General features: G+C 49.1%; 1 protein-coding gene across 3 annotated transcripts in view; it reads right to left on the bottom strand.

The window, feature by feature from the left end:
* Window positions 1-19,375, bottom strand: part of Erg (ETS transcription factor ERG) — a 99,518-nt gene that overhangs the window by 52,638 nt on the left and 27,505 nt on the right. The window lies entirely within an intron of this gene.

Here is a 19,375-nt window from a genome sequence, read left to right as displayed (position 1 = left end):
TGCAGAGCAGAGAGGACCACTTTAATCTGAACTCAAGGAAGTTGAATTTCAAAGGTCTTCGAAGACATTCAAGTGCGTGTGTCATTATTTGACAAATGCAATCTATAATTCAAGCAGACAGGGTACAGAACGGGCGTGAAGAGTAAAAAAGAAATGTAAAGGCGGACACCTAAGCATCTGGCAAAACTGCCCCATTCCCAAGAGATTTGGAGGAAGAAGTCCTTAGAAGAAGGGAGGGGAGGCGGGAGACCAAAGGACAGCTAGACAGAGGTACGGATTTTTCCACTCTACATTATTAGCTGGAATCGAGTTCCAAGTGGTGCTTCTATGATGGCAAACATCTGGATGATAAATGAACCAAAAAAAAAAAAAAAAAAGAAAAAGAAGCTGTGAATTATCCAGATGCCTCCAAATACCAGGATGTTAAAATATCTGGATCAGTGAAAAGCTTTTTTCCCCTCTGTACTTTCTATTAATATCTTTGCTCTTCTGCATGATTTGATGAGAAGAAATAGAAATTTGTCATGGTTGGATCATTTCTCTGTGGTTTTGAGTCAAACAAGTGGTTAGTCCATGGCTGTGTTTATAGTCTACAGCCAAATCAGCAAAGGCAAATGTGATTTGGAATTTCAACTACTTGAATGATCTATCGCATGGCAACTGTGCTGAGCAATTGTGAGACAATCTAATTTGGGTTTCTATAACACACACAAAGAACCTCAGGAGAGGGCTCGTTTTTACCTCACCCCCTGGTGTCCTCGCCCTCCTATGGGCTCAAGGGAAGCAAACGTCAGTTTGGCCATATTTTTTAATGGAGCCTTGGAGGCAGCGGGGACTGGGAGACCTTCTCTCTCCCAGGATCCAGAAAGGCCCAAACCTGGGCTTAAATCAGCCGGCCAAGATCAAGCAGGGAGCTGTGTTATCATCTGCCCCGTCTGTCCCCCAGCCCCAGAATGCCCTTGTCCTGTGCGGGGGGGCTTGGGAAGCGTGTTTGAATTGGCTTCCTCCTGGCTCTTTGAGCTGACTGGGATACCCGCCGGCAGCGGTGGCCTCCCTCAGCGGCCTTCCTGGGAGGGGAACCTCCCAGAGACATCAGAGCCATTCTGCTTACATAGCTGCCGCCCTCCCTGCCTGTGCCCTGCCCCTTGCCCTCCACTGCCCAGGCCCCAGGCTTTCTGCCAGATCCCCAAGGACCTGACCCACGGCACCACGAGTTAGCCAGGAGGAAGAACCAGAAGGAGTGAGCTTGAGGGTCGGCTCCCAGAGCAGTGTCAGGTGCCTGTGCAGGGACACCACACCCTGACCCCACTGCAACCCCTGGAATCCCAGCCCTGTGACACCTCGAGGAAGACCGAGGTTCCAACAGGAAGACACGCTCTCCCCAAGACAGCTGTGCCAGCCAGAGCCAGGACCAGGCAGAGAAGAGGAGAGCAGGGAAAATGCACCCCACACTCACACCGCGTGCTGCAGGGACCCAGGAGACCCACGGCGAGGTGGTGGAGGGGCAAAGGGCAGCCTCGACGCTCGGGGAGCGACCTGCACCCCTCTCTCTCCTGGTCACAGTGAGCGAATGAGGGCACCAGGGCTCAGGCTCACAGGCGCAGGGTTAAAAGTCAGATTGGCACCACAGACGAACGTAGTGGTCTTGCTGAGCAGTCAAGGCCAAAATGAGAGTTTCTTCTCCCTTCGCACAGCAGTGCTGAGCAGAGGGTCTACCAACTCCCAACAGAAAACAAGGCCGAGGCTGCGGCCTCTCCTCGGCCGGCGGCAGACCCAGGCAAGGCTCGGAGGGAATAACACGCTGTGTAATGTTAGCTTTGGCTCTCTGCTGACCAGAGGCATGAATGCATGTGTGATTTATGTCAGAAGTTGGCAAAAACAGGTCACATATACCAGCCAGGCAAAATTTTGAATCACGAATTAAAAATAAAAGGCCTTCAACAACAAGAAGACAGGCAATAACTTTAAAATATCAGCACATCCGCCAGATAGAGTAAGAGATTCTTCTAAACAAAGTCACTGGCCAAATACTGTAGCACAGTATTGGGGGGCAGGGGGGACCAAAACATTCAAAGTAAGCCTAAGTGTGTGCTTGTGGGAAGGACCTGTTCTCACGTCTGGCAAAGAGCCCGCTAAAGAAAGAAATCAAAGTTAATAGAGATCCATTAAGAGGGCAGAAAACCTTACAGGGGCTAGCAATGAAAAAGGCAAACTTCTCTTCTTTGAGAAGAATCTTAAAATTCTTCTCAAAATTGACATTGCATAAAAATGAGGGAGGCGATATAATTCAGAATTTTAAAGCCACCCTTCCATTGCTTTGCCTGACAAAAGGGGAAAGGTACTACCATCAAGGAGACTTCCAGATGAACACTTCAGAGAGGGTCAAATGGAGCCCACATTCTGACAGAAGGAAGAAATCAGAAAGCACAGCCCTGAAATGATTCTGAGTTCACAGAGGCTGCCCAGCACCCAGAATTAGCTGCAGCCTGAGAAAATGGAAGAAATGGACAGATTCACACACTCCCACCACCGCAGCCATTTTAATGGGGGGAGACAAAGAGAAGACGAAAGGGTCGTTTTCAGAAACCTGTTTCAACAACAATGACCACCAGAGTTAAGTGCTAACAAACCAAGCCGAGAGCCACGTCCCCCTGACTTGGCTAGATGGAGGTTTATCATCCACTTGTTAAGTCTGAATGGCCAAAGCCCCCATTGGCTCTCCCCACCAGCCAGCTCCAGGACTTCAAAGGGGAGCCGCTCCAGCCCAGTGGTATTACAACCAGAAAGGGGTGCAGAGCCTGGTAGTAACCAGGAACATGTGCGCTCCCAACTCCTGCAGGGAGTCCCTGCTGTGGCTGACCGCCCCTGCTCCCTACCTCTGTCACCTGGCCTGTCGCCTACCTGCCCAAGACCTGCCCACCTGCCCAGGGCGTCTGCAGTCCCTAGTCAACAGGAATGTTCTTCTTTCAGAACCTGCAGCCAGCCACGGGGCTTAGGAACTGCATAAACAACCCAAACCCGACAGAAATGAGGCACAATGACCTAATATGCCAACTCCACGTTAGTGTAAAAAGACCTGAACTTTAGCCTGGTGTGTACCAGGGCGTGGGGCTATCTTTCTGCAGCTCCAGGCAAGTTGTGGGTAGTGGGATGTGGCAAGTGGCTGCCTCCCAAGCCCATTTTTTACGAACTTATGAGAAACACATAAATTCTAAGCGAATCGACCCCAAACAAAAGGCTCCGCTGTGTTAGAACCCCAGCGTTGATTGCTTCATTTGAGCACTAAGACGTCAGTACCATGTGAGCGCCATTCCTCCAGGGCTTGGTTATAGGACAACAGTCGGTTCGCATTCCTGGAGGGCAGAGGACTCAACTGGATTGTATTTCATACTGTAAGACTGAAGTGAGTGTCTACTTTCAAGTAAGTGAATTTAAGGAGAGCAAAGCATCCAGAACACTTAGATTAAAAAGAGAAACTAAAGCAGAAAGACCGAGTGGAACACAGTCCATGTGCACACTGACATTCCCAGCAGGAGTTCAGAGAGATCCCCATGCAATGGATCAGGGTTTTGTTAGGTTCTTAGGTTTCAAGTAAAATGTTAGAAAATCAGCATTTTGGCCCAAATTTGTTTCTAATTTGTGATCCCCAAGGCCTATAAAAATATTACATTGTTAATACAGAGAATCCATCATGCTTAAATTTGCCTGAAAACCTGGGAGTGGCCAAGTGTTGAAACTGAGAAAATCTTAACAAATGACCAGTTCTCCCCACCGCTGGGCAAGGAAGGGGCACCGAGGGAGGTGGTCTGTATGCGCTTTTCAAAAGTTAGCAAGATGGCCAGAGGGAGACTCGGAGAACTGGATTCCCAAGTCAGTCTTCCGTTTCCTTAAGTCTCATGTGCCGTAATTATTTGATAATAAGTAGAAAAACTATGTGGAACAAGCATTTTAAGATCATGGTTGTGCTTTAAAATACTGATCTTACAGAGGTGCTTGCTCTCCCAACACAATGAGGAGACGTCTATATTTCTTCTCTGATGGCAAGCAAAGTAGCGGCCTATGTTCTCACCTGTGTCATCTTAAACTACAAGGAATGTCATCTTTTAACCCTTATAATAGTTTAAAAGGCCGTCGTCCCCCTGCCCACAGATGAGAGGGCAGGATTGGGAAGCGAAGCAGCATCACAGTGGGGGGAGGTGGAACAGCCATGTCTGGTGGAGTCCCCCTCCCTGGGCTGACCACCAGCCACTGTCTGGGGTAATCAGAAGCAGGAAGGTGGACTATGGAATGCCTCACGGCTGACCTTCGATGCCCTGCCTTGTTGTGGCTGTGAACACAGGAGATGTGCTTTCTCAGGTAAGAGATGGAGCCAGCTAGAAAGAGATCGGCCAGTGGAGAAAAGGTGGAAGAAGAAAAGGGCCCAAGGCACAGAATCCCAGGATCTGGGCTTGATTCAAGGATCAGGGCCCTAAGTGGAGAGTGGAGGGTCTCCCGGAGCCCAGGAAGGAGCCTGCTAAGCCAGGCCTTCCTGAGCCTCAGGCCCCGGGTGCATGTAATCCCTGTGGAATGGTTCAGACCAACACACCTGCCTTGTGGTTGATCAAATTAATTATTCAGGCCCAAGGAGATGGCCACGTGTGGGATTCACAGCAGGTGGATGGCTGCCCTCTCTTAATGAATGATACACAGGAAAACAGGCAGGTAGGGAGACCATCTGTGAACACGCCAGAGCCCGTGCCACTCTGGAGACCTGTGACGGATGTCTGTGGACCCAACAGGACTGGAAAACTACTCATTAGCTGTCTCAGCCCACCATCTGAGGTTTCTCTTCAAGGCAAAGCATAGCAGATGCTTCTGGAAAGTCTGGTTCCTAATCACGTTTGTAGAAGGAAAGAGCAACACAAACCAAAGCAGAAGCCCCTCTGCCCACAAGCCCAAAGGCACCAGCCCAGTGGGGATTCCAATCCATAGCCTTCGTACTTCTCTAGTTCCAATATGACAGCGTGAACCTCCTCTGCCCAGTGTGTCTGGTGATTATGACACACGCCCACAGCCCAGCAATGTGCGTTCAGGACGCCTCGTCCAGCTGGACATGGGCAGTTTTCTTCCTGCTAGACGTTCTTTTCTTAATTCTTGAGAGGAGGAAGCATTAACTCAGATATTGAATGCAGCATCTAGCTTTGTGTTCACGTTTTTCTAATTTAACACATTGCTATTTTAGTCTTTCAAAAATATAAAAAGTCTTGGATTAACCTCAAAGGAAAAATGTATGTAGGCAAATGAAGTCCATCTAAAGAGCCTATTTATCCAATGTGGTATCGCTTCAGTATCAAATGATTTTACAACTCGCTATACCAGCCCAGTGCTGGGGATGAGACTCAGGACATGTTTGCACGTACACGCACACACGCTTGCATATACACACATGCACACACACATACTATGAACATGTATGCATATACAAATGTATACACACATATATCTCATGTGTATATATTAACAAATATAAAGATAAGGAGATAATCCTTGTTATCTTTATTAATGGAGCACTTTCATATATTCCTTATCTTTAAGGCAATCTGCACCCTCCAAGACAGATAAATGTTGCCTAAATAATACAGAGAACTTGAATTCTCACTTTCCACCTTTGCTTATTCCTCTCTTGTCCTGCAAGGCTTGATCTCCTGCTTCCGCCAGGACAACCTTAGCTCAGACATCTACCTCCTGCTGCTCTTCCCTGCTCTGAGCTCATTTTGCTCTAACGGGCTCTGGGCAGGCTGAGCTGGCCCCTTGCTCACACTACTTCTCCCCTGACCATACCTTTATTAAAACAACCATCTGCAGGTCCTGCTTCTCTGTCTTTCTAAACCAAAACATTTCCTTGACATCACATGTCTGCTGATGTTCATATTAATCATAGGACTGAGTCAGGAAATAATATAGAATCCCATCACGATTCTCTAAGTGGAGTCCAAAATTTCCATCGTCCAAAGTAGTGGGGACACTCTGTGAGATGGGCAATTATGAGGTTTAGAGGCTCGCTGCAGTCGGCCCCCCTCCTCCATCATGCTACCATGGAGCACGACACTGCACTGCGGGCTTTGATTTAAATCCCCGAAAGTTTAAACCAGGAACTGCACTGGGAAACCTACAGAAAAGGGTAAGAAAGCTGTGGTAGAAAACCAACTTTTCCCAAGCAGGAGGAGAAGGCCTGCATTCTGAAAGCATAAAGCCTAGAAATATTCTGAAAGACGGGCGCTTCATAGAAAGCTTTCAAGGAATGATCATGCTCCCCATCACGAAATGAGATTTAAATGAACCTTGGGGAATTACCACACCGCCAGCCTAGCGTCACAGTAAGTCCCCTCTGCCATCTTGGGGCTGTGCACGCCACTCTCCAAATGCACACAAAATGCAAATGAGCTGGGCTCATTCAGCCCATCCAGGGGCATCTGGTCAGTTACGGATGGTGTTTGAGGAGACCCAGGAAGTTAGCCCAATGCACAATGTGGACATGCACCCCTGGAGGGTCACGCCATACCCCACTAAGATGCACGATTTCTTTGTCTTTATGAATCAGTTAAAATAAATCTAACTTAAAAAAAGGAGTTTGATGTTAATACCTTCTCTTTCCTCTGGCAAAGAAACATTTTCCTCCCACAATAGGCTTCCTGTGGTCGTTGAAGATGAACAAGAAAATGCCAGAACATGAGCAGAAGCACCCTCTTACGATGTTTTAAATCTGAGCAACAAAAGGCCATCTCCGTCCTCCAGCTCTGCCTGCCTGTGGGGTGGCTGGCACTCTTGACTTTGACACTTGTTTTTCTAATCATTGTTGTCAGGTCACACTCAGAATATTCATACGAAAGCCTTTATTTTAACTAGTTTTAAATAACTCATTTGAGATGGAAAGTTTTTTGTTTTTGGTTTTTTAAATCACAAAGCTTCGCAGAAGCACGGAGAGGCACTCAAATGTAGTCAACAATGTGGCAGAACAAAAATGTCCTGGGTCTGGAGTCGGGGGCCTGGGTCAAGCTGGACCAAGGCTTGCCCTCTGTGACTGTTTGAGCCCCTTCCTGCTCCAAGCCTGAGCTTGCTGGGAGCCTGTGAGAAGTGTGGCCTTTGGGCTGCAGCCCTGCTGGGGGAGAATCCACTTTATAACATCCTCAGGTGAGGCTGGTGCACCTGGGCTAGCGCCACAATTTCTTCAACTGCGAAGCTGGCTCAGGTCGCAGATGCCCAGCTCCCAAGCAGCTGGTTAAATGGCCCAAATGAACTGCTGCATGGAAAAGGCTCGAAAAGCCTTAATATTAAATTTAAATGACTATCACATAGGAAGTTGGTATGACTGAGCCAAAGTCTTCCCATGGCTCAAGGCAGGATTCTCCATTTCTAGACATTTTATTCTAATAAGCCAGATGCCAGAGGATTATGCAGTCTCCTGTATGCCATGGTGGCTTATTCTTCCTAGTCATTGAATTTTAAAATTGTGTATCTGTCTGATTGGGGAGGAAGATTATGTTGGATCTTTCATTGTTAAGAACACACATGTCACTTTGGCCCCGTGTGATTCAGACGTTGTGTCCCCTGGTTCAGTTCTTTTGTGGGTTTCCAGCTGCAAAGTCATACTGATGTCAATCAAACAGAGGCTTTGTGCGGGAAGGGATGGATCCTGGAGCATTCCCCAGCTGCTGCTGGTGTTCTCTAGAAAACCAACCAGACTGGGTAAGTAGCTCAGCAGTAGAGTGCTTGCTTTGCATTCATAAGGCCCTGGGTTCAATCCAACAAAGAACCCAGGGCCACCAAAGACAGAAAAGCAAAAAGAAAAAGAAAAGTCAATAGGTAAATGAATGAGCATTCAGTGTCCTTAGAAATTACTCTTTTTCCCTAGAGTAGCACACGGCACACTGTTGACACTCCTCAGGGTCCTGAAGGAAGGTCCTCTCTTCCAGTATGGATGGTCCATGATGCTATTGATCAACTTTCCCCTAAACTTCTTGGGATTTTCCATAAACTTGTAGAAGGACATGTTTCTATGGCGGCTTTATGAAGAAGTTCAAGGCCCTATTCTACTTTTCTGATTTTTGAAGTTTGCAAGCCCAGGTGGAAATTCAGATGATTCTGGTTTTGAGGGGCCCAGAGTCTGCTCAGAACATCCATCCAAGGCTCATGGAGAGACACAGTCATGTGCATCGTTCCTCTCTGGGAAGGGTCCCCTCTGCATGCCAGGCAGGATGGGGTAGCATTCCTCTGGTCTTCAGAGGGAGCTTCATGGAAAACAGCCCTGTGCTTGGCCTTCTCAAAACACACATATGCTAAAAATACAGTGTGCCACACATCTGGAATGGGTCTCATCCATGAATCTCTTGACACATGGATTCATTGTTTTCGATAAAATTCCAAGTATTTTATTCATGAGAAAATTCTGGCGCAATGGAAAACCCTGGCAAGCAGAAGAGAAGCAGCAGATGTCCTGGCCTCCGCCCATGATTCTGTCTCTCGTTTAGCTAATGTTCACCAGGTATCTATCTCAGGCCTTCAAACATCTGATCCAAAATTTTCCATAAGGAGGTATTCCAACAGCCTTAACTGTTTAAAGAATTGATGTCATTCCCCCAAGATGGGTATCAAGCCAGCTTCAATATGCAGGTGCCCGGGGGACATCAAGCAGCAGCAGCCTGAGCACAGGGCACTGGTTGGAGATCCAGCAGCTCATGGCTCGGCCACTCAGTGCCACTCCTGTTCTGAGGCTTCTACCTCCTTAGCGAGTAAATGAGGGTCTGGTCTCCTGACCTTTCCTAAGGTGGCTTTGTGCACCAGAATGACATCTATTCTTTTTAGCCTTCTTCTGCCACACGAGCCTGCAACTCCCCCTTCAACATCTTTGAGCAGACTCATAGATGGGTGGAGATTTCTCGGGCACAGAGGTGCCACTGTTTGGTTCCTGTGTGTGGGGGTTAGAGGTTAGTTAACTGTAGGCTCTGCCCACACTGTCTGCAGATTTTAATTCCCCATGTCCTTGTGGACATCTTATTTTGTGTAAATGGCAAGAAGTTGGCACTTGAGAGCTGGTTTTTGTCACCAAATATGGTTGGGAGCCAACCTCCTGCCTGGGGATGCTGTAGCTATTCTGTGCGCGAAATGCACCAATCATTAAAGAAAGTCTGGTTCTCCTAACGGGAAGTCTCGCAGAAACTGGGGCTCTCAGAAGAGGAAGTCCACACTGTTGACACAGTGCTCTGGGGACCCCTCTTCCTTTTCATCCTCGTCCCCAGATAATGATGCTCACACAGTGTAGAGAGCGTGAGCAGAAGTGGGTATTCCCATTTTCTTAGATGCTGATCCCCACTGTGGAGAGAGAGAGCCCGTGTTCACCCCTCCAAGGGGCCAATTCCTGCCAAGCTGGTACTTGGTCTCCATGAATGATGACACCTCCCTCCCCAGGGCCAGGAAGTTAAGCCATTGCTTTGCAGAAGATTTTCCAGCACATAAATCTTACCCAGTTGTTGCACAGGAAGGTGACCAAGTAGCCAGGGTGTCAAAACCTTTGTGAATGCTCTGCACCCAGCTCACTCTTCTCCCATGATGCAGTGTGAGCACCAGTCTGCACCCTGTCGTCCCAACACTTCCAATGCACCAATAATCGGGTTGCTGCACTTGATTTTTATGACTCTGGGTGTGCTGACCTCAACCCCCAATGCATCTCAATTATAAACGGTAAACCTGCCTGATAATTCCAACATGCCCAGCGGGGCTCTCGAGCCTCTGGCTTAAGCCTCTCTGAAAATCCATCTACTTTGCAAGTCACAACTGCTCTTTAAAATTCTGTAGGTTCATTCATACGGAAACCCGTCTGCCCTGCAGAACAGCGCCGTGGCCTGAAATCTCAGTGATGCTCCACGAGGGTCTCTGACTGTCTCCTTATTGAGGATCTGTTCACCACACTCACCTCCACGGAGAAGGCACGTATGGACATATTTTCCACCTCTCTTTTCCGGGAGTAGAGGAGGGAGTTCTAGGGCTCCTGGGCACCATCATGCAAGTCCTGAGCAGCACAAAGACACCTGACGGTGGAAGTGGACAGGTGAGCGGTGTCAGACACCTGCCCACCAGGCCCTGTGGTCTACGCAGCATTGCCTCCTTCCAGAGCCCACCCCACCAGCTTGCATGATGAGCCCGGGGGATCATCTGCTTATGGGAGCAGCTTCCCTAGAATGGAGGACACTGCATTCCTGACCTCCAGCCTTCCTGGCTTGCACTCAGGCTACCAATCTGTAAACAAAGCTGTGCTTTAGACCAATTTAAAATTAAAACAAGATGTAAAGAATTGAGGCCCTGGAAATCAGATAACACTTGTGCCACTGTCTTACCTTAACCCTGAAGCTCCTGATCTGAAGAGACCCAGCCGACCAGACCACCCAATGCTCCAACTCTCACCCAGGCCCGGGGACTGGTGGCCACGCTGGTGCCCATGGCCCTAACCTCCAAGGCTGGGACTCTAATGACGAATTGCTATGGATCCAGAGTTTCTACAAGCATCGACCCAGGCAGGATTTACCCAGGATGATTCTCTTGATTTTCACACATCATTGTCTCTCCCTTTGTACTTTGCTTTTAAGCAAATGAGTGTCTGTGTTTGGGTCCCAGTGTAGGGATAGGGTCAGTAGCTGGTGGTGCATGGGGATGCTGTGGGACCAAAAAAAAAAAAAAAATGGGACCAAACTATGGGTGAACCATCAGCCCTTCATCTTCTCAAGTTCCTCAGCCACTGATTAAATCAACAGCAAGTCATATATATATATATATATATATATATATATATATATATATATATATATATATACACACACACACATATATATATATTTTTTTTAATTGCATCTCTAGTAACACGTATGGACTTTCTTTCCTTGTCATTATTCCTAAACAATCCAGGACAACTATTTACTCAGCATTAAAATCAGAGCAGGTATCGCAAGTAACCAGAGATGACTTAAAGTATGGGATGGAGTGTGTGCTTAGGATAGGTGCCAACGCTGCACCCTCTTGGGACTTGACCATCTGAGGGTTTGGTCCCCAAGGTGATCCTTAGATACCCAAGTAACTAGGGAGGGCTGTACTTATGAAAATATTCTATGACCGAGTTTTCATCTCCCACTGGCTCCTCAGGCCTTGCAGCTGGTCCTGATGCTGCCCTACTGGGACAGACAGTGGGCTCCCCACAGCCCCTGCTCCGGGCTGGCCCCTGGCCGCCCACCCAGGACCACTGAAGACCGTCAGCCGCTCTCCTTTCCAACACTCCTTTCCGGGCTGCGGCACTGCTGCCCTGGTTCCTGACAGCCCCACCCCGGCTCCTGACCTTCCCTTTTCCTCCAAGCACCCTCCTGGGGTACTTCCTGCACCAGGCCCAGGCCACCTTGGGTGAGCGCCTCCAGTGACCTCAGCACTGTCACCTCACACAGCCTGTCTAGTTTCCAGGGAGAAAGTGCTGTAGAGGGATGGCAAGTGGGTGCCCTGTAGCTTGCTAGATTTCACCCACCTTCAGTCGTGGTGACCCAAGGCCCCATAGGTGTCAGCACCAGAGGACAAGGTCCAACACAGAGGAGGGGCAGTCTCAGTGGCAACTCTAATCGTGTCACTGTGTTTAAGGTGGCACTTGATCCCTATGCAGACTCCAGAGCAATCGAAGGGCTTGGTCACCACTAGACTTTCCTTTGGGGACAATCTTAGCACATCCTCAGTCAGCTTGGCAAACATCTTTGCTTCTGCTACTCTGACAACCTGAAGTCACCACTCGGCTTTGTTAACACCCCAAGACTGGTCCTTCCACACCACACGGAGCGGGACCCAGTCAGCAGTTCAAGACGCTTTGATTCAAAGAGGTTAGAAGTTTGCATCAGAGGAAAGTCCTCTAATCTCCACTATAATCACATGTCCCCACCTGGAATGACAACATTCACTGACTCAAAAGTTAAACAAGTATGTCCTGAACACCATTTATAATCCAGAAACTTCTAGGTGTTTCTACATGACATCAATTACCAAAAAAAAAGGCCCCTGGGTACATAAGGCTTGTATTCTGTCAAATGCAGGCAAGAGATGCATTTTAATAATTTTTAAAATTCAATCAAATTATAGAGTAAATGAGAACCTTGTTTCTGAAGTCGGCTCTGTGGACCAGCAGTAGCAGTAGCAAGTGGGTCCTCGTTAAATAGGCAGAATCTCAGCCCGGCCCAGGGCTACTGCATCGGGATCTGATTTAACTGGGTGGACAAGGAGAGCTACCTGCAGGTGAACTCTGAGAACCGGGTCAGAAGATGGTAAGTGTGATGGAGGAAGGCCCAGCTGCGAGGAGGCTGGGGCGAGAGGGGCGGGTGGGTGCTCCTCACAGTGTGGTCAGGGTGGTCCTTGTGGAGAAGAGGCCTGCGCCGACATGCAAGAGGAAGGAGGGTGACTGAGGGACTTCAGGGGAATCTACCTTCCAGCTCTGGCCACAAACAAGGCCAGAGGTGGGCACCGGAGGTTGAGGGAGGAACACTGGGATCAGGAATGGTCAGGAAGGAAGCCTTTCGTTGGAGGGAGGGAGAGCGTTGCAGCAGAAGGTGCAGGGTGAGCCAGGTACGGCTGGGCCCAGAGCCTTGCAGGCCTTTCCAAGGACCTGCTCTTGTTTCTCTGGGCATGACTCTCTTTAGCTGTCTTGGCTAAAAGCCCAGAAATTGTCTTCTTCTGTGAGACGTACTAATATTTTCCACCTCATTAGGGCTCTGCAAAGAAAATTCTTTCTATCTTTTAAGTTTTATTATTTTCAAAACTAAATGCAATCAGAATGTCCACAGTATGCTCACCATGTGAACAGCAAAAGCCACACCTAATAAAATGTTATGGCCATGCCTGCCCCACGTGCAACGGGAACTTCCATTCATTCTCACGCACAGGAATGCTGGGAACTTTTCATTCAGAATCTACGGCCATTTGTAAAGGACTGGGCACACCCAGGAAATACCTCACCGGGTCCACCTGCCATCCACTCCTGGGAAAGGGCAGCCAGGGAAACTGACCACAGCAACCATCCTTAGTCGTCCAGGCCCTCATCACTGCCAACCCCGCGACAGCGGTGGGCGTGAGGCTGCAGGGCTGCAGGGCCACTGGGTGGCGAATGGCCACTGTGGGGTCACTTCCTTCCTGCTCACTGCGCACTGGAGCGAAGGTTTACGACTTGAGCAGTGATGCAAATGGCCAGCTATTTCCTCTTTAAAGAAGATGATAAACGTTTAGGAGAACCGTGCACCGCTGTGGAGAATTCCAGTTCTCAGAGCTCCACTGCAGAAGGGGTCTGCTAGTTATTGAAGGGTGGCTTGACCTCTACGGTGGAACCTTCTAGGAGCCAGCCACCTGGGCCTCAGAACTGCCTTTGAACCCAGGTTCAGCATCTCTGGCACCATCTGTGCAAGTGCCCCAGGCTGGGCATGAGCAGCATTGATTGTCTCACAGTTCGGGAGGCTGAAGCTCAAGACCAGGGGGTCAGCAGAGCAGGTTTCCCCTGAGGCCTTGCACCTCGGCTCGTAGTTGGCCACCGTCCCTTCACCCACCTATGCGTCTCTGTGCCCCAACATCCCTTTCCCCAAGGACACCAGGCATACTGGATTGGAGTCCACTCACTTGACCTCATTTTAACATGATTATGTCTATGAAGAGCTTATCTCTACATAAGGTCACATTTTGAGGTGTTGAGGGTTAAGACTTCATCCTCCAAATTTATGAGACACAGCTGAACATGTAAGAGTGTGTTGGGTCCTGGAGGGTGGAGGTCATGTCCCACGGTCCACTGCTATGTGTCCCCACCCAGCACAGTGCCAGCTACCAACTAACCACTTCAGGCCACTGCCTCTGAAAGTGTGCTCCAGGAGCCCCCTGGGGTCCCGAGGCCCCGAGGTAGAGCTGGCCCTCACTGTGGTCAGCTTGCTGTCTCCTCTGCTTTTCCACCCTTATCCTGTGGGAGGTGAACAGGAAGCTTCCCATGCCATCCTGCAGGACAGCCCCGAGGAACGCCACCTCCTGCGAGGCCAGGCACTGAAGCCACTTGCCAGAAAGGACAGCAATGCCAACTCTTCCCCCTGAACGTTTCCTTTGGATGTAGCTCTCGTAAAAACGGGACAGTTGTGTTAACATGCAAATGGGTTTGTTATCCTTACTTTTAAGTGGATTCTTAAGTCAATGTTTTAAAACTCCTAGTTTTAGCCACAGGTACAGCCAATATAAAGACATTTTAAAGAGACTTCAGGGGTCCTGAGACCATTAGGTTGAGAGCACTGCTACAGGGAATTAAAAGGTGGCTGGGACCCAGCCCGTCCTCCCTCAAGTACCCACAGCCTGATGGCAAGAAGACACTGAACAAGAACATATATTTAGCACCAAAGCACTGCAACAGGGGACACTCACAGGCCTTTCCCTCAAGTTGACAACAGAGAGCTCTCAGCCAGGGAAAAGCCAGTCTTGTTTCTTCCAAAACAGTGCTCGTGATGTGTTAAACTTGGAACTTGTGTGACTTAAAGTCCTGGAGTGGGAGATTGGCATTTTTATGCACCCCAATTGCTGAGTGCTGGCTCTCGACTCTTTAACCCCGGGAATAATCTACTAAAGGAGGGGGACTGCCCACTCTCCATTATCTACAAAGCACGAACATCTGTTTCCCCCTGAGCCTTCTCAAAAGTGGCGTGTCCTCTGGCAAAACAGGAGGCAGGTCTGTCAAGGGGACCCAGAGCAGCAGGAAACAGGCAGCTCTGACTGCTGCAGAGTTAGCTTTGCCTGTGGGTCAGAGGTAGCTTGAGAAGCTGGTCCCTGGACTCCATGCCCAGCACCCAGCTTGTTCATGTCGGTATACCTGGTGCAGCTCAGGTGAGCAGGTGGCGTGCCCCGATAATGTCAAGGGCAACTTGAGGTTTTTTATTTTGTTTAATTGTCAAGTTGTTCTAATGTTTAAATTGCATCCTGTACTCGGGCACCAGAAGATCCTTCCTGTTTATGTACTTCCTGGGGACTGCACACACCTGTCTCATTTTAACACAAATTCTTCTAGTATTTAACCCAAATAATGTCACTGGGTATCCACTGTGGGCAGAGAAACACAGTAGGCCTTGGTGGCAGTGAAATAAAGAGGGTTTCTCCTCCAAGTCTGTCATTTTAGATTGTCATTAGTTTAATATAGAGGGACAAAAATACACTGGAAGAAGAGTCAGGAGACTTGTCACTATTAGGGGATATCAGCTCCTTAGGGCTGGGATTTATTTACTTTTTCCAGTTTTTGGAAAAGGTGCACACAGCTTGCACACCCAGTGAATACTGATCCCATGAATTCCTACATGTGGATGCTAAGAGTTGGGCTGTGAGTGACCATCTAGATGATGGATGAAGGAAGGCAGGGTGGAGGGGCTGGAGTGCGTTGCACTGACCCTTGAAGAATTGCAGGAACTGGGCCCACGAGGGGCATCTCTGGATGAGGACCCATGAGGAGAGGCATGGAAGTAGGACCATCCCCTGTGAGTGAGGACCCTGGGTGGGGCGGGAAAGCTAGGGATGCTCAGATTGGATCCGTAACCTGGGCCCAGTTCCCAAAGGCCTGGGCTGCCTCCCCCAGACGCTGACTTCTGTCCTGCCCACAGTGCGGGCTGGTGCTCCCTACTATTACAGCTTCTCACTCCTGGTCTCCCCTTTCACATCCTTCCTCTCCATGATGCAAACGAGACTGTGGCTAGGTAAATCTTCCCTAAGAAGCCAAGAGTGCATCCGGGTGGCATTTTCTCCATTGAATCCATGGCAGTGACTCAAATGGGGAAAAAATCTGAACACCCGGACAAGCCTTCTGGGAAGATGTGTTGGGCAGGTTAGTGGCTCAAAGTCCCACGTTGCTTGCTAGTCCTATGCGTGACCCCGCATGTCCTTCTCTGCCTTCTGGGAATGGAAGCCTAGGGAAACCTGGATTGTCCAACCCTAGGAAGTGATGAGGAAGTTAGCTAGACAAGAAAGCTAGACTTAAAATAATCGTGCTCTATGTTAGTAGGTTTTTGTTAGTTGACTCACACTTGAAGTTTTCCAGTCAAGTTTAATATACAAAGAGACTGGCCGACTTTGGGGGAAATGAGGCATTCCGGGGTAAAGAAGCCAATCTGCACACTTACTTACTGCACACTTCCACCTACAGGACACTCCAGAAAAGGCAAAACTGCAGAGCTGCAGAGGGTCAGGGGTTGCTACCACTGAGTTAGGGAGGGAAAACAGCAGAGCATGGAGGACTTTCAGGGCAGGAAGACGGCTCCATGTGACACGTAAGGATGGGTCCATGTCATTAGACATGTCTACAACCTATAGGAAGCACAACACCCAGAGCGAGCCCTGACGTGATCCGCGGATTCTGGATGCCATGTGTGAATGCAGGATCCTCGACATCATCGGGGTTCTCTGGTGGAGGTACAGATAGGGGGGACACTGGACAGAGGACAGGGAACACCTGTGGACTCTCTGTACCTTCTGCCCAATGTTGCTGTGAACCTGAAACTGCCCTAAAAAAAAAAAATCTATGTGAAAAATGAAGCACTGCCACCACTTTGTGAGTTCTGCCCACTTGTAATGACGACCCTACCCATTTTAATTTGGCTGACCAGCACTGACCATGTTGTGGATATATCACCCTCCCCCATCCTGTCCCCTACAAAAAACAGACATAGAGGGTGACGTAAGGAGGGGAACAGCCCCTCCCTGGTTCCCACGTGGCTCTCCAAGGAGAAGCTGAGGCCCCCTGCAGGTCCTGATGCTGACCCTGCAACTCTGAGGACAACAGCACAGCTTTGGGAGAAGAGCTCGGGGCGACCCTAGGTGAGGAGCACTCCTTATTATCCATGTGTTTTTAAAGCTACTATTTTTAAACTTGTCCCTGAGTTAGAGACAGTAATACTTTGTTGAAATAATACATAATATGGCATAACTAATGTATGCACTTGTCTTGGGGCTGCACAGGTGCCAGCATTCTTGGGTCTACAAAATGAGGACCTTGAAGAAAAGTCCCTGCTGCAGCCGTAATTGACTTCATGTTAAAACATTTAAGGCTCTGAAGTGTCTAGAGGACCTTCTCCTCTGGTGGAGGATACTGTCACTGTCAGGTAGGTAAGGCACACTTGAATACAAATTTAACTAATGAGGAAAGCATAACTGGTTTGGTTTACATTAGCAATGAGTGGCTTCATTCCTACAGTGTGTATGGAGATGGCCCCTCGTGGGCTCGTGACCCTGGAGGATGCAGTCCCAAAGCAAGAGGGATACATGTTGGAAGCAAAATTAAAGCCAAGAATTTGCAGACTGTCGGATTCTCCTAGAGATGGTCAGTTCTCCAGAGTGGCCCTGACAAGATGGGCACCGTGTCACGGCACAGTGTCCAGGCACTGATTTGTAACTGATTCATTAACTCACCCAACAGATAAACGACTTAAAGGGTTGGGACTATGGCCTCCGCCAAGGGTGGCCACCTAACAGCAGGGAGGGAGGCTCAAACCAGGAGCCATGTGAGTTCACTTACAAACTGCAGAACAGGAATTCTCATGGGCACATGTTAGGGTCTGTAAACAAGTCAAGATGGCGCCTGGCATTTTGCCAGAGGGAGCGGTTTGTGAAGTAACGCCAGCGAGCCATTAAGAGTGGAGATTCCTTATTGGTTGACTGCTGTATCTAGTTGATGTTAATTAAGATAAGCTGTGTGGAATGTATATATACCCCTCCTGTCCTACAATAAACGGCTCCCACTCCTGCTGTATCAATGTACACAAGTTCCTCGTCACCCCCTGGTTAGTTTGCTGCAGCCGGACTGCGGCAGGCACATGGTGACCCTGCCACATGGTCCTTCAGCTCAAAGATAAGTCCAAACTCTTGAGCCTGTCCCAGGTGGCCCCACATCTCTGGCCCCTAGAAACCCTGAGTCTGCAAAGAGGGGGGCTTGGACCCACTGACTGCTCTTCCAGCAATCCCCTGTAAGTGACTTGAACAACGAAGACAGTGTCCCAACAACCAAAAGAGGAAGGTTGATCTGGAAAGGGGTGGCCTCTGGCCTGGCAGGAAATCCCTTCCATCCTACAAACTCAAGCGGTGTCTGGAACTGCTGCGAAGTAGGATCCTGAAAGACCATCTCATCTGGACGAGGTTCCAGCTAGAGCTCCTCAGAAAGGTCCAACGACGGAAAGCAGAAACAGCACGGTACAGCTCAAGTTCAAACTCAAGAGGCACAACAAGAAAGTTCTTGAACTGCAAATGTTTCCCAGGACCCACACACTCCCAAGGGTGCACTGGGAGGAGCGAACACACTCCAGCAGTGTTGCTCCAAAAGAATCCTCTTCCTCCTACCTGGCCCCAAGTCTTTGATATATTGCATTATGTTATATTATATTACTATATTATATTAGTTTTCAAAAAAAAAACAAAACAGTTGGAAACCAAAGTATGAAAAGAGAGGCACACCTTCCCAATGAACAAGTGCATTATACTAACAAGGTGCAGTTAGGTGCAGCAGGACAGGTGTGCCCTCGGGGAATGGGAAGGGGGATGGAGGAAGAGTTGGGAGGAAGTGTGTCAGGGACCCAGACATGGAAATCAGAAGCAGGGACCCTGGAAGGCACACCAGCAAAGGATTCTGCAACGCTAATGAGCTCTCATCAAATGACCAGTTTCAAAGGACGCAGATGTGAGGCCAATAGAAATCCACTAATTTGCACCTTGACTTGAGTATTTCCAAGTACTTCAGAGTCCAAACAGGAAAAAGAAAAAAAAAAAAGCCATCTGTGTTCGGAACATATAATCAGTTGGTGAACTCCAAGGGAAGTTTAAGTACCAGAAGAGCCTGCTTTGGTGGCTTTCGATGTAGAAACTGACCTAACACACATCTACAGTGTGTGTGTGTGTGTGTGTGTGTGTGTGAGAGAGAGAGAGAGAGAGAGAGAGAGAGGAGCATGTGGAAGCATATGCACACACCCAGTCATGGCCCTTCCTGCCTTGGGCTGTCACCACTCTGGGGATTCCTAACCCTGGGTCTCTCTCCCCCCAGCCTCCTGCCTCCTTAACCTGTTCCACTAGCTGACAGCCAATGAGAGGAGCTGGGAGCTAAAGGGAGAGAGGAATAAACTGCAGGCCTACCCCCTGGCTGCCGGTGAGAGGTTCCTGGGGGAAGCCTGAGGAGCCCTGGGTGGAGTGAGGTGTGTGGCTTGCACAGGTCTGCGCCTCCCCCACGCCCCACCTGGCAGAGAAGGCAGAGCCGGCACCACGCCCTCCTGTCTCCCCTGGGCGGTGGATGGACCTGAGAGCCCAGGCTGAGGCTCTGCACAGGGGCAGGGGCATGCTT

This window comes from Marmota flaviventris, chromosome 8, assembly GCF_047511675.1.
Source record: "Marmota flaviventris isolate mMarFla1 chromosome 8, mMarFla1.hap1, whole genome shotgun sequence".
NCBI classification, from domain to species: Eukaryota; Metazoa; Chordata; class Mammalia; order Rodentia; family Sciuridae; genus Marmota; species Marmota flaviventris.
The sequence above is the reverse complement of the archived record's forward strand: the minus strand, read 5'-3'. Positions and strand labels throughout refer to the sequence as shown.